Genomic DNA, 16,299 nt, shown 5'->3' with positions numbered 1-16,299 from the left:
TCTCCCTATGAAAAGGCACTTGACAGTTTCAGAATAGAACATTCAGTGTGGATCTTTCTGTAATTCCTTCAAACTTTGCTCTTCTTTCAGCCTTCTGTAATCTGATCCAATCAAACTGACATAAACTGTACGTGCACTCTGACTCTGATCTGTTCATTTCAGGAAGTGGCAGTATGAAGGACAGCTCTCCAGTTTTGAATCTCATAAAATTATCAGGATAGGAATTCACACATCTAATCCCAACCGCTTTGTTCTGTGATGTAGTTTATTCCTACAAATGATTTTAATTTATCTACTCAGTGACATTTTCTCCAGTTTAGATATTATTGTTCAACTCACATAGAATAAAATACCAGAGGTCGAAGAAAAGATTACATTCATATTGTTTTGTGTGTTGACATTTGGGACATTAACCTCAGTTTAACAGAGTTCTGTGCTAAAATGTCCGATATGACCCTACGTTACATTTCAGTCCTGGCACAGATTCAGCTATATATCTGAATTTCAAACATTACCCGTAAGCACAAGCCTTTTACCTGTAGTTGACAGCTACATAGATAAAGAGGGAACAAGAAGACATGAGTGATGATACACTCAGCTTAAAAGAGAGGCACTGTACACAACAGCTGTTTTTTTTTCTAAGCTGAGATGGCAAGAACACTTCTAGAACTGAAATATGAAGTGGGATTCAAGTCCTTGAACTTCAGATGTATGATTTTTTTTCTGTATTAGAAGTTTAGGTGTTACAGACACCTACTACTAGGTTAATGGCCTGCGTACAATTTACAGTCAATGGAGAAAGATTGATATCTCTAGAATGCAATTTCTCTCATCCTAAGGCAGACACCTGAAATAGGCAAGATAAATAATTCTTAAGAAAGGTCTGTTTCTCTCAATTTCCCTTCAGAGGAATCTAAAGCAGTAGCTCAAATATGGGCATTTAAAATTTAGGGAGATTATCCCATATATAGGTAGTGCTATTAAAATTTTTTTAGAAAGGAGAGGAGAGGAGAGGAGAGGAGAGGAGAGGAGAGGAGAGGAGAGGAGAGGAGAGGAGAGGAGAGGAGAGGAGAGGAGAGGAGAGGAGAGGAGAGGAGAGGAGAGGAGAGGAGAGGAGAGGAGAATGGGGGGGGGGGAGAGTGGGGGGGGAAGGAGGTGAGGAGAGTAGAGGGGGAGGAGGGGAGGGAAAGAGGGGAAGGGGAGGAGGGAAAGGAGGGAGGGAGGGAGGGAGGGGGGGAGGGAAAGAGAGATGGGGGGACGGGAGGGGAGGGGAGGGAAGGGGGGAGGGGAGGGGGGGAGGGGAGGCGGGGAGGGGAGGAAAATACCTCAAAGAAATGTTGAGAAAACAAACAAACAAATAAACAAACAAAAAATAGCCTGTGGCGTTTATAGAGAAGAGTCAGCATCTGGACTTTTCCCCCACAGTTCAGGTGACTGTTAAAAGAAGAAAGAAATAGCTGCACCTATGATTTGTTTTGATGTTATATTTTCTTTCTTCCATTGTCCAGTCCATGAAAGTTATGGAGTAAAAATATAATTTAATTTCAGAGAAAATACTTATGGAGTACAAGATGAGAAACTTGTTTTTACTCTCTCTTGGATGATGGATTTTGTCTGGTTGTTAACAGTCTCCTTCCCTCCTCCTGCCCCAGGTCTAATCCAACAGTATCACACTAACTTTGTGAGCTAAAATTGAATGCTGCTGTTCTCAGAGGAGCTGCTGAAAAGTGGTGTTTTGATAAACACTGAAGGAATAGAACCCCCAAAAAAATCAACTAAAGAAAAATGCATGTTGCTTTTTCATTTCTACTCCTTGCCAGAATTTTGATATGACTACGTCCATCAGGAATAGAAATCCTGGTGGTTCTACTTCTGATAATGCTTTAAGATGAAGGTCTTGCTATGATTTCTTCAATACTTAGTTCATGTAAATAAAATTTGCACATCAGAATCACTTTCCATGGTGGTCTTTCATTTTTTTACAGGCTAGTTTTGAGCCTGTAACCTTTAAAAAAATTCAAGGAATATATGTAGGTGAGTTTTTCTCAGCTGTTATTACATACCAAGCTACGTTGGTAAGGATCATGACCATCACCCTCACATTTTCTTATTGCTGCCACAGATGGCAAAGTAACTGCACCATCTAGCTTTCTTTTCAACCAGTGCCTGTGAAGATGGGTCAATAAATTCTGTTGTCCAAACAGTACAACTCACTGAAATTGTTTTTGCAGCTTAATAGAGCACTCCACAGCAGGACACTAAGCCTGCACACTGCTGCATATGAAATACATATGCATATGAAATAAGAGTTGTATTTGAAACAACAGCTTTTACAGACCTGCCATTAGTGCAACAAGCCCTAATCCAAACTCAGGATTCTGAGTGTCAGTTACTAACTAGGACATTTAAGCCTGACTTGCATGGTAAGCATTTCGCAGTCAGACAAAGACTTTTGCTAAGATTTTCCTTTTCTGTTAAAATGATGAATTTTTTGTCAAAGGAGTAGCTCAGTACCTACATAACAACTGATGGATTTATTTCAGTGTATGTAAAGGGCTGATTAAAAAAAACTTCAGGTCTTTTGAAATATGCACGGCCAGGAAGCACAGGACAAGCAGATCAATAGGATATAATGCCATGATACTGACAAAACAGAAAGAGGAAAAACTAACAACATCAGCAATAACAAAACCAGTTTTTGATCCTGTTTTTGACAGTTTGAGAGCCCCCAAAGAATTGCTCATCGGTGCTATAGGGCACTGCTGCTTCATGTTAGGGATGCCACTAAATTGAGAGCCAGTTCAACATAGAGTGAGTAGTTTTCAGTACAAAAATACAGACTGCTTCGTACACTGCTAACCTAGTTTGCAGATCATTTTTTTAGAAGAACAGATACATGAGCAAGCTTGTCAGACTGCACACATTGTCTTGAAGTTCAAAATTACCACCGACATTACAAAGTTTATGCTCAAATGATTTCAATTCATTTACATATACTTCATAATGAAGTATATGTAATTACATATTATGCCACATGTTATTGTATAACATCATATTTTGTCCCTTATGCCAGAGGAAAGTGCAAAAATAATAACTACAATGAAAAATAACAGGACAGATTATCTTCACCAGTGCTAGATTTCTAGGACATTATTTGGATAAGCTCAATAATAAGTCTGATGCAGGAGTCTTAAAGATGTTTTCTCACATGCATCCTCTATAGAAGCACCAACAGAAAACAGCACATTTCTCAAATAAGTTCTCAAAGAGCTCTTTTTTTTTTTTTCTTTTCTTCTTTTTTTTTTTTTTTGAGTTTGTGTAGCCAGGTGGATTTCACTTCTGTTTTAAAGGGTTAACATCAATAATCATGCTGACAATCACTCCATGAGTATCTAAAATCAGACTCTGAAAAGCAGGACACTGACTTCACAACTTCAGACTTTACTATCCAACTGCTTTCTAAGTGTAGAAATTTCATCTACAGATGAAAATTTTGAATGACACATCATTGGAATTGTCCTTTTTGGATGAAAAATATGGAATTCTGAATATTAGGTTGTGACAATCCAACGCAGTACAAGCCGGGGGGACATAAGGATAGAGCAAAGCTCTCTCAAAAAGGACCTGGGGGTACTAGTGGATGGAAAGCTGGACATGATCCAGCAGGGTGCCCTTGCAGCCCAGAAAGCCAACCATATTCTGGGCTGCATCAAAAGATGCATGGCCAGCAGGGCAAGACAGAGGAACCTGCCCCTCTACTCTGCACTGCTGAGACCTCATCTGGAGTACTGCGTCCAGATGTGGAGTCCTCAGAACAGGAGGAACACAGACATGTTGGAGTGTGTCCAGAGGAGGGCCACAAAAATAATCCCAAGGTTGGAACACCTCTCCTAGGAGGACAGATGAGAGAGCTGGGCCTGCTCAGCCTGCAAAAGAAAAGGCTCAGGGAGCCATCAGGAACCTGTTGGCAGCATTTCAACATCTAAAGGGAGGCTATACGAAGGAAGGGGACTGACACTTTAGCAGGGTCTGTGGCAATAGGACAGGGAGAAATGGTTTCAAACTAAAAGAGGGGAGATTCAGATTGGACATAATGAAAAAGTTTTTTACAGTTAGGGTAATAAAGCAATGGAACAGGTTGCCCAGAGAGGTTGTGGAAGCCCTACCCCTGCAGATATTCGAGTTCAAGCTTGACTGGGCTCTGAGCTACCTGATCTAGCTATAAATATCCTGTTCATTGCAAGGGCATTGGACTATATGATCTTTAAGGCTCTCTTGCAACTCAAAAGATTCTATATTCTATGATTTTATGAATTATTATGAATTGTTCTGGTTGGATATACTTTTAAATTTGCTCTTGTTTTTGAAATAGAAACATAAAATCATGATGATTGGAAAGGACCACAAAGATAATCGAGTCCCTCTGCCAACCTTTTGCTATATGTATGGGAACTGCTGAGTCACGGCCTGAACCTCTGATTGATCACCTGAGGCGAGCCATGAGTCAGCCAGAGGAGCACAGGTGAAGGCAATTCACCTGTGCTGCCGGAAGGGGTGGAACCTTGCCCCCCCCCCCCCCCCTCCTAGACTTATTTAAGAGCTGGCTGCCAGTGCAGCCTGAACTGCAGTCTGGAGATCTCATCTTCTGGTGTTTTTTGTAGGTGAGCCTAGCATACAGGTAAGCCTTCCATTTATTCTCTCCTATTATCTTAGTCTACTTTGCCTAACTCTCTTGTTCTTTTTGCGATTATACATCTTAATATCCATTGATCATATGCTATACCAACATTTACTCTCTTCTTGAAAACCACTGGAGTTGGTCACTACCATCTCCTTCAGCAGCCCATTCCAGCCCTAACCACGCTTTCAGAGATTTCTTTCCTAATATCCAACTTAAACCAACATAAAGCAGCAGAGATGCATTTTCTCTGGTTCTGTCACCACAACCTCCTTTCAGACAGTTGTAGAGAGCAATAATGTCTCCTCTAAGCCTTCTTTTCTCTAGACTAAATAATTCCAGTTAGCTGAGTAGCTTCTTGTAAAACTTGTGTTCCATATCCCTCACCAGTTTCACTGCCCTTTTCTGGACATGCTATAGCCATGATGTCTTTTTTGTAGTTAGGGTCTTAAAACCAAACACAGCACTTGAGCCTCACCAGAGCCGAATACAGGGGCAGGATCACATCCCTGCTCCTGCTGGCAATGCTATTCTATTATAAAACAGGATTCTAATGGGGCACACTGCTGGCTCATGTCTAGCCAAGTGTCCACCAACATTGTCCTGTCCCCACAGTCTTCCAGCCATACTGCCCCAAGCCTTGCAAGAGGTTGTTTTGGTCAAAGAGCAGGACTCCACACTTGGTCTTATTGAGCTTCCAGCAATCTAGCCTGTCCAGTTTCCTCTGAAGGGTCTTGCTATGCTCAGGCTGTTGTGGTTTTGTGTTTTTTCATCACTATTATCATCATAACATCATGCGCTGCACTGGGAGTTAAAGAGTTAGTGATGCAATTCCATGGGTTTTTGATATTTCCAATCTCTTGGTCTCAGAAGAAAAGAATGAACTATAAATCCAGGAGACTTCATTTTTCTGTTTCTGGTTTTCATTTGGAGGAAAGACAAAATAGACTGGGACTCAAGAGATTGCCTCTTTTGCTCTCTTTGCTCTCTGCGCTCCCTGGCTATCTCACCTACAGCATTAGGATAAGGACTTTGGTTTCAGAAACACTCTCACAGGGGGTCCAACACTAATTGGGGCGTAGCACTCCAGTGCCTTTCTTATAGATATGTCAGGGAATTACTTCAGTGGTCTACCTCAGCTCACACTCCCCGATGGTCCTCAATCTCTTCCTCCTTGAGCTCTGCCACCACACTGAGCAGATCATCTACCCACTCACTCCTCACACAGGTGGTATCTCTATCATCCTTTAATGGCAGCAGCAGGCTCAGGCACTCCCTGCCTTTCTCAACTGCTGCAATTCTGGGCAGGCTCAGTCTGTGTAGCCAAAGTCTTTTTGGCAAGACTTATTCTGCCTAATGGAGACTATGGCTAGATTTGTTGTCACAGAAGAAGCTGATGGTGAGTTGGCCTCCCAAGCGTGGAGATATGCTGGTGTCCCATCACCCTGCCAGCATGAACTGCTGCACAAACTGCCAAGCCATGCTTTTACTGACCTACCAAACACTGTTTGCCCACTTTGTTCACCATGCTCCTGGGATAAGTAACATATATATATATATATATATACATATAAAAATATATTGGAATAAGTAATTGAAAGAGATTTAAAAAAAAAAGTGAAAAAAGCTAAATTCTGCTCAAAATCAAAACATAGATGTTTTCTAAATTTAGCAACAATTGCCAAAACTTATAGCTGTACAAAAAAGCAGAAGAATGTAATTACTCAGAAAAGGGAAGAATTTTTGTTTTAAAAGCCAGTTTTGTTGCATAGAATTCCAATTTTTAAACTTCTATGGCCAATCTACCAGAATGAGATCAAATTTTCACATTTTGTTCCACAATCAAGGTAAGAAATAGTAAATGCTTATTAAAATGTAAAGGATAAAATGAGCATTTTGAGGCCTACTGAAAATTATAGTAGGAAAATTAAGTGGAGACATCATACTAAACTCTGGGATCAAATATCCGTGTGAATATATGTGAATATATATATCAACATGCATTTGAAAGATGTGGTATGTTAGTTCTTGGCTTTGTATCTAGTTCATCTGAAATAATGGAGTGGTCTTGATGAATTCAGGCCGTAATTTAAAATGTCATGTATGGAAAACATGAGAAAAGCTTTTCTAAATATGTCAGACTACTGATTAATGGAGTTTGGCCATTACACTTATACAGGAGACTTGGGAGATGAGATAACAACTGACCTTAGAAGATATTTAAACAATTTCTGTCTCCTCCTCTAAGCTGTGTGGTATTTGTTTTGTTCTCTAGTCCATAGTTAACCTATCAGATTGTCAAAGTCACTTTAATGATCTTTTAAGATGACTTTTAATGAGACATCTTAAAGCCAGTACTGGAAAAGACATCTTTCCCAACTAATGTTTTCTCTGTAACTTTCAGACCTGCAAAAGCAGTTTCTTTTGGGAAAGGAAAAGAAATAGCTCACTGTGCAATTTCTGTGCTACACACTCAGAATAAAGATAATAGGCACACATACACAGAGTAAGAATTCTGTTGACAGGAAATTGCTATCCTAGTGTCTCCAGAGCTGAAGAGCTCCAAGGTCACCTTCCAGGCCACTATTGGTTGTATTAACTTCTGAAGATCATTTAACAGAAAGAACTTCTTAGTGGTATTTACTCATTGCAGTCACTTTTTTTTTTCTACCAGCTTGATGGTCAATGATTACTGGAAATTGCAGAAGAATTCTCAACAGTTTAAGGCACTGTGCTTTAGAAAATACTTCACCTTTTTTGAGCTTTCCTTCATTTACTGCACTGAGATTTTGTAGGGTAGCAGTACTACCTGTTGATTTTCATGTTGTCATCTTTTTTAAGAAAAGGGAAAGTCATGCATTCAAATAAACATATATTGAAATTCAAACAAGTGTTCCTAAGGTAACATATTGAAATTTCCCAAAAGCACATGGCAGCAGCTGCCTTGGACCATGCAGTGAGTAGTGCTTGTAGCAGTAGTCCTAAACTTCTGAATGTTCTTAAAAAATAGTGTAAAGCATTTGCATATGTTATTTCAATAGCTTCATTGTTTGGCAACCAAACACCACTGCACACACAAAGCATTTGTACTCATCAAGGATAATATACTTGGCAAGTACAAAGACATTCAAAATTGAGTTGAGGTAAAATTATAGTCTCTTTTTAAGATTTCTTAATGCTTACTAGAGTTTTCTTCACACTTATGCAAGATAGTAAGATGTTAATAATATATTGCCAAGTTGAAAAATAATAGAATCCTTATTTTGTGAAAACTTATATTTTCATAAATTTTCAAGGTTACAAACACTTCAGAAAAATTCCTCTTTCGTTCTAAATTAACACATAAAAGTTAGTGTAACTCTTGCTGAATTTTTCCTCATTGATCTGCTAACATGGTTGCCCATTAGATGGAGATATAAAACAAAACTATATCTTACAGACACCTCTATGAGCCTAAGAGAATACCAGTAGCTCAGGCTTACTGCATCCCTTCTACAAATTCTTTGATTATTCATTCACTCATTCATTCATTACTGCTAAATCAATAGGAGAACTTAGTCACGATACGACTGCAACACTGGCAGATCAACTAGGAAAGATTTTACATCTGATGGAGATGAATACCTACGAACAAGTGACGCAGAACAATTAAGACAACAAATTCCCAGCAAATAAGTTACTTCAAAAATTTCAAAAGACTAATCGTTTTGATTATTTTTTAATAGCAATGTGAAGTTCTGTGTTTATCGTCTGATGGAACGCCTGAAATGCATTGTGTGCGCTCAAAAGCAGTCTAGGCTTCTGAATAGGACACTATAAACCTGATTTAAACAGACTGAAAACAAGATGTGACAAGCAGTTTGACACAAGCCCTCTACTAATTTCCGCTATTTGTAAAGAGGCACATCTGAATGGAAAAAGCTCAGCAGAATGGGTCACTATGGTTGAGGACATGTCAGTCCACACATGAAAAACACAGTACAAGGGAAAATAAGCAACCATTGATTTCCATTGAAAGCCCCCAGAGTCTGGGGAAAGCAGCCAAAACGAGGCACCAGCTGCTCTCTGCTGGAAGTCTTTTGTGGAAGAGTGAGAGGAGAGAAAGCTGGTGGGTCTGAAAGGGGAAACAAGACAAATAAGGAAAGGAGAGGTGTTGCTGGCTGCCTCAGAAATGCTCCACTCCCCACACTCAGCATACTATGCAAAATGGAGGCGAAAAAACAAACCCCAAAACTTCTCCATCTTTTATTTATGCAGTGTATTGGGAATAGTTCCAATGGGAATTTCTCATGCTCTTTCACATTCCCTGAATTCATCTGTATGGCTTTGTGTGTTTGGGAGGATGGTGGGAGGGGGGAAGTGCGGGAGGGAATGAATGTTCTTTTAATACCTCTCTGATCCAGTATGTATATGTATCAAGAATAGGATTGTGGCTCCTCATCTGCATAACTGCATTATGACAACAACTTTAAGAAGATAATTCATGGAAGGTATTTTGTTTGAATTCGCTCATCTATAACACAAAAGTCTTCCCTATCTTCTCCCTTCTTTTAAGCGCCTCCACAATGGTTTCATGTTACAAGTATAGAAAAAATCTGTAGCAGTAAGAACTCTCGTTTCAGACCCAGACATCATGAGCAGCACATCCTGAAAAGGAACAATATACTTATGAAGAGGTTCCAAGTAAGCAGTTTCAGATGTTCTATAAATCTGACTCAATTCCCTTACTAGGCCAACATGCAGTTCCATGACTTAATATTTGGTACAAACTCTAAACCTTGCAAAACAGTATGAGTCCTATCCAAAAAGGAGCTCTATTGAGCAAAATTACTTCAGAAGAATTATTAATGCCGTTGGCTGAAACTAAGCAATACACAATCAGAAAGTGGTATTTGAAGCCTGTGCAGTATGTGCCTTTGGTTGTGAACAGAAACACTCTATCAGTGCTGATGACATAAAAATAAGGTGAACATTTCTCAGTTACGGAAAGTTCTTACAACAGTTACAGATGTTTTTTTTTTTTTTTTTTTTTCTTTTTTTTTTTTTTTCCAGCTTAATTTTCTTAATTTAGAATTTTACTAACAGTGGAATTTAGTAGAGCAATGTTACATTTTGCTTTCATTCTGCAGATATCAGGCTTAGAGTGTCCTACTACTAAAAATCTTTGGCTGTTTGTGAAGGAATTCATACAGTTCATGCAATTTGCTTCTATCTCAAAGTAGCAGAATTCTGTACAGCTGATCTAACAGTGGGGTGACAAAGTAAGCAGGTTCTGTATCTTATCAAATCTGTAATTGCAAATACATTTTTGTTTTCTACAGGTTTCGTGAATCTTGGACAAGTTACTTTGTTACATTTATTTCAGATGATCTGAAATACTCAGGCTTGCTTCCTCTTTTCCTTAAACAGGCCTTCCCCTGACTTCTAATTATTGACCTACTGATCCATGCTCTCAGCTCTAGCATTTACTTCTAACATTTAACCTGATAGAACCAAATTTTACTTGCTTCAGAGTATTCAATGTCTCCAGTGACTTCTATGATCTTTTATATTTTACTGAAGATTGCATACAAAATTATTAGCAGAAATAAGAAAACTTTTAAAATACTAATATTGCCATCTGTGATTTGCACTGTCACCTGTACCTCAATAATATAATATTCTTCCACTTTCCTTGGTTTTATATCTCATAATTTCTACACTTCTCATTGCCTATTCTGATATTTTTCTCTACCCTTTCAGGGAACTAAATGCTACAGAGCAAAAAACACAACAAGGGATTGGAGGGTTCTAAACAGAGCAGACCTGTAGTTATTTACTACAAGCTGGACTGCACAGGCAGGGGATATATGTGCATATGTCTATACATTTGAAATCCAAGTTCATTTTGGATTCTTACCATCCTAAATCTTTGGTCCTGACCTTCTTATGTAAGTTATGAACCTTCCTCTTTGCATTTGCAAAGTACAGCCAGGGTATTATACTGTTGTAGGATCAGAACTCATGCAGAAGTAAATTTCATAGAATCTGCAGTAATTCAGTGGCCCTAAACACAGTCAAATTACCTTTATTCAAAAGTAAGACGTGTTAACAAATGTCAAGATTTCTTTTCATTTTCATTTATGCCTCATGAGCATAGATTAATCTTGTAAAAAAAAAAAAAAAGAAAAAAAAAACCAACACAGTGTGAAGACAATGTTTAAAAATCTCCCTGCACACATATCTTCAAGAAAATGCATTCATTCAGAGGGCAGTATTGATTGTTTCCTTGCTAAAGTTGAGGTAAATAGTCATAAAATAAAGCTGAAGAAGTTTTACTTCAATAAAATTAAATAGAATAGGAAAAAAATAGAATGCAACAAGAACAAAGTATTCTGGGATATGATGTATTCCTATTAGATGGTACTGAGCTAAGCAACAGAACAGTAGTAAAAACATATTTTTTTTAATTGAAAAAAATGTGATAGTCCCTCTTGTTCAGACAGACTGGGATATCTTTGTATTATAGCATGTCTAAATACATCCATTTGTAAAATTCATTAAATTTATTCAGAATAATCTATTTCCCTACTGCATTGTTATGCAGATTTATTGGAAGATGCATTAGAAAAGTTTGCAGTTGTTTAGCAATTATCATTTCCTTTATAAAATTTGCCCGTTTCAAAACCTTGGAGTACATTTTATAATATGCCCTGGTAGTGCCCTGCATACAATCCATCAAATTAATTTCTTCATTTCCAGCAAGACCACATTTTATCTGTACCCTTTTCCCAATCTATTTTTTTCCAGGCACAGTGACTTTAATATGCACAGCACCACTACATCTCTAGTATGTCTTTGCATAATGCATCATACATAACTATACAGAGCATACACATCTATCTACAATGGTTTACATCCCCAGCTTGCCATTACTGAGACCATTACAGTCCACATATGTTGAAGATAAAGCCAAATAACACTACAATTCATTATTATGTATATGACAATATAAATTGATTGGAGGACAAATTAAGGTCATTTTTTATACACTGCTTCCCATACAAGACTGTAGGATTGTGTATGTGTGTGTATAAGTAGGTTGATATACATAGAGTCAGAAATACAGATTTGGGGAGAACTACAAATGCAGGTAGTTCATAATTTAGATCACTTTGAGAAGAACGAAGTCAGAATCCATAATGCTTCATAGAAAAGCCATGCTGCAGAGGACTATGCTCCTGTTATTAAATAGTTTACCATTCCAATCACATATTTAAAAATAAAATATCTAATGCTGTTGAACTGACCTTCACTTGAAATATCTCCTATAGAGAATTCCTAAAGGCATAATCAAGAACCATAAAGATTAGGTCAGGATAGTTATAAGAAAATCAGTTATGTCTGATGGGAAACATTTACCTGAAAATCTTTATGTGAAGTTCAGAAGTATTGCTTTTTCAATGAAATTGAATGAGAAGTTGAACATATAATGATGTGGAAAAATTCTACATCGTGCTCCATAGTCATTTGCAAGTGGAAAAAGATATATTTAAGTATTGCTTTAGAGTTCCTTCAGGAATTCATTGAAAAGATCTTCTTAAATAGCAGCCAGCAGTTGAATGAAAAGACAGAACCTGGGTGAGGGCTATTTTACTGGCTGATTGTTTTGCCACTGCTCTTGGCATCAGTTTCAGATTGTTGAGTGACGTAGAAACTTTGCTTCTTTCAAAAGCATTTGGCACACGGCAAGAATCAAAGACTAGAGGTCTACAGAGCCTACTGTGTCACAGCTACCAACACTGAACTCCGTAAGTCCGCTGCTAGAAGATAAGTTCTGTTTTGAAAGAAAATAAACTTTACTGACATTTGTGCTAGAACTGAGAGCAGCTCTTGAAAGACAAAATTACACTGTGTAATTATCTTGGCCTCAATCCTAAAAGTCTTTGTACTGCACCAAGAATGTTAACAAGGGAACACACTACTTCTACGTTTTTTGTGCTATCTCTCCAGGAAGTACAGTACGAAAGGCTCTATCAAAAAGGCAGAACAGGCTTTACTTCTCAAATTTGAGACTGCACATAATCTAGTATTTTCAATTAATCTGAAGTTCTGTTAATTTCATGTAGTTTCATTCCAAAACTTGGGAAACATTATTCTCACAACTTTGTTCTCACAACTCTCCACCATATTCAGATTTTAATAAGGCTAGTACTTGAAAATTGTGCAAAACTACACAAGAGAAGCATTTCTCTGAAAAAGAAGTCCAACTTATTACTACTGATGCAAGACAGAGCATTTCAGGTGAAATCTGTTTCTGTGGTCAAGCACAAGGTCAATACAGGTAGTGAGAATGCAATTTGACTCACTACTCAGCCTTGCTCGTTCTGCTTCAGAAAAAGTAAGCATTATGTTTTTTTGAGAAAATAGCATCTTATACTTCTCTTCTAGAAAGTTTGATTATCCAAAACTCATCAGTGCAGCATGAGGTATCTCTGCAGTGTGCTTCTGGCATTATTTCTTACTGTCTTTGGAATCACTATTTTCTAAAGAAAGCAAAAATATTGTAAAGTATAATGCAGGCTGTTTAGAGAGGACTACAAAATTCTGAGCAAAGTATTTCCAAAACAGTCTTACACATCAGGCAAAACTTTGTTCTCACAATTATCCATCCTGTCTAGGAGAAAAAAGAACTGAAGCAATTATGATAATAAATGGTCAAGAGCACAACAAAAAAAAGTTAAGTAAAATCCTCATCTGTGTACTACTGATGGGCTTCCTCTACCTTTCATCACCAGTATATTTTCCAATTTCTGTTTCTGCCTAACTGCAGATAGGCACATAGAGATTTGTTCACCCTCCCTAGCCTTTCATCTCATTAGTCTCACATTTCTCTTCTTGGTGTATTTATTTCCCCACCTAACTTCTTCATCCCAATATTCTCTCTTACACCCCAAAGTAACATTCTGTACAATGAAATGCTGCCCTCCAACCATCCAAATGAGATTGAAATTGTCGCCTGTACGACAAGAATTTGGGAAAAAGGTCAGATTGTGAACATTTCATTCCATTTGATTAAATGTATAAGACATCTTTAATGACAAAGAAAAGACAGCGTTGTTACTTCTCAAGACAATATAAAAATGATGAAAAGAAAAAATAATCTCTGTCAAACCTGAAGCTATTAGAAGTAAAGACCAGTGTGAGCAGTAGTATAGCAGCACCATATTGCATGAAAATTGTGAGAAACCAATATTTCCAGTAATAATTGCCTGTATTCTCTCTGGAATTAGCCTACAGGATCTGCATGTGTGTCATGAGTGAGCACAAGACCTGAGAATAAATCCAGGGATACACCATGCATATGTACCACTGCACAGTTTCCCTGACAAACTAAGTACTAAACGCTTTACTTTCTTCCAAAACAAGTGAAGGAGAAATGTGGATCTAATTTTGAGACAAAGGACTTTATTTCTACATGTCAATGTCAGAAAATTTTGAGCTCAGAAAGTTCTAGAACAGTGGGGTTAAATTAATTCAATTGGCAGAAAAACTACTAAAACACTGATGTAACCACTTCAGCTGTATCCATAGTGAAAGTTCTAGGGGAAATAAGAAAAATGTCATCATAACTTACAAATTATCTTCAATAAAAAGTCTATTAATAATATCAATTAGAAAGTTCATAAAATTTGGTAGAAAAATGAGAAATCTAAAGATCACTCATCATCTTTACTCAACTTTCTTGTTGAGCTTCAACTCATTATTGATTCTCTGAAAGTTGGCATATGAAACAGAGAGAAATCAAGATATACTTGGTGAAAACAACTTCACAGTGAAAAGTTGTGTTGTTGTCCTAAAAAGAGGATTTATGGGAATGTGCTTTAGTGCTTTTGCACAAACAAGGGATATTTTAGTGGCTGGATTGCTTCTCACTTTCAGTTTTTAGGATACGTTCCATGTTAAATCACAAAGTGCTTCAGGTTCTGGACTTGAAATTTATGTCCTGTAAAGATTCCTAAAAAGATGCTTCCTTTAAGGCAACATACAAATGCAAAGTATTTCCTGTCTGTCAACTCCATCACAGATAACTCAGATTAAAGGTAATGCTTAACAAAGTTAACACTCTTACTAGAAAGTAGATAAATATGGACTTTTCTATAACTGAGTATCTTTTGTGCATTTCTCATCACATCTATGTCATTCATTTGCTAGCAACTCAGATAAAAAAGAGACAGAGAGAGATGGAGAGGAAGTAAAACAAATAAACCTCCATATAGGTTTGACCATCAGTTGTAATTTTTTACACATTCTCTAAATGTTGTCAAAATATACATAATTTTATGAGTGGCAGTGACAAGTGGTGTTCCTCAGGGATTGGTGTTGGGACTGGTGTTATTTAACATCTGTGTAGGTGACATGGACAGTGGAATCAAGTGCACCCTCAGCATCTTTGCAGATGACACCAAGCTGAGTGGAGCAGCTGACCTGCTAGAGGGAAGGGATGCCATCCAGAGGGACCTTGACAGGCTTCAGAGGTGGCCAACCTCATGAAATTCAGCAAGGTTAAGTGCAAGGTTCTGCACCTGCATTGGGGCAATCCCAACCACAGATACAGGTTGGGTGGAGAATGGCTTGAGAGCAGCCCTGAGAAGAAGGATTTGGGTGTGTTTGTTGATGAAAGAATTTAAAATGAGCTGGCAATGTGTGCTTTCTGCCCAGGAGCCAACCGTATCCTGAGTTGCATCAAGAGAGTCATGACCAGCAGGTCAAGGGAGGTGATTCTGGACCTCTGCTCTGCTCTTGTGAGGCCCCACATGGAGTACTGCATCCAGTTCTGGAGCCCCCAACACAAGAAGGACATGGAGCTGCTGGAGCAGGTCCAGAGGAGGGCCATGAAGATGATCAGAGAGCTGGAACAACTCCCCTGTGAGGACAGGATGAGGGAGCTGGGGCTCTTCAGCCAGGAGAAGAGAATCCTCCAGAGGGACCATGTAGGAAAGCTGGGGAGGGATTTTTTAAAAGGGCATGTAGTGACAGGATGATGGGAAAAGTCTTTAAACTGGAAAACGGTAGATTTAGACTAGATATTTAGGAAGAAATTCTTTCCTATGAGAGTGGTGAGACACTGGAACAAGTTGCCCAGAGTGGCTGCGGATGCCCCCTCCCTGGAAGCACTCAAAGCCAGGCTGAATGGGGCTGTGAGCAATTTGGTCTAGAGGGAGGTGTCCCTGCCTGTAGCAGGGGGTTCGAACTAGGTGATCTTTAAGGTCACTTCCAATCCAAACCATTCCGTGACTCTGAGATTCTGTAATTTATAGATGAATAGTTTGAGGACTATTGTGTGTGTGTAGGTGGGGATGGGGTTGGTGGGAGGGGAGGAAATGGGAGATTTTATGTTTTTAATTTTTTTTCCCACATAAAGAACTTTCAGATAAAAAAAATTAGATCACAACAGTTCCTCTGCTTAAATAGCCATCTAGTTTTTCTTCTAGAATGAATAAAATACCTGTCATGATCAAAGGAAGCTTTGAAAGCCAGGCTGCAGCTGGTTTCCAGCTTTGGGCATTATAACAAATAAACCAGCATGATAACTGAAAAAAAGAAAGGTTGATTTCATTGCTGTGCCCAGCTACCTGATT

The 16,299-nt window shown here is 38.4% G+C and overlaps 1 protein-coding gene and 1 long non-coding RNA gene across 2 annotated transcripts in view; both read right to left on the bottom strand.

Annotated features, from left to right (window-relative positions):
* Positions 1 to 16,299, bottom strand: part of LOC125687204 (uncharacterized) — a 185,843-nt gene that overhangs the window by 155,365 nt on the left and 14,179 nt on the right. The gene's annotated exons all lie outside the window — the stretch shown is intronic.
* Positions 1 to 16,299, bottom strand: part of LOC125687215 (uncharacterized) — a 44,507-nt gene that overhangs the window by 27,184 nt on the left and 1,024 nt on the right. The window lies entirely within an intron of this gene.

This window comes from Lagopus muta, chromosome Z (genome assembly GCF_023343835.1).
Source record: "Lagopus muta isolate bLagMut1 chromosome Z, bLagMut1 primary, whole genome shotgun sequence".
Classification (NCBI taxonomy): domain Eukaryota; kingdom Metazoa; phylum Chordata; class Aves; order Galliformes; family Phasianidae; genus Lagopus; species Lagopus muta.
Note: the sequence above shows the minus strand (reverse complement) of the source record. Positions and strands in the feature narration are given on the sequence as shown.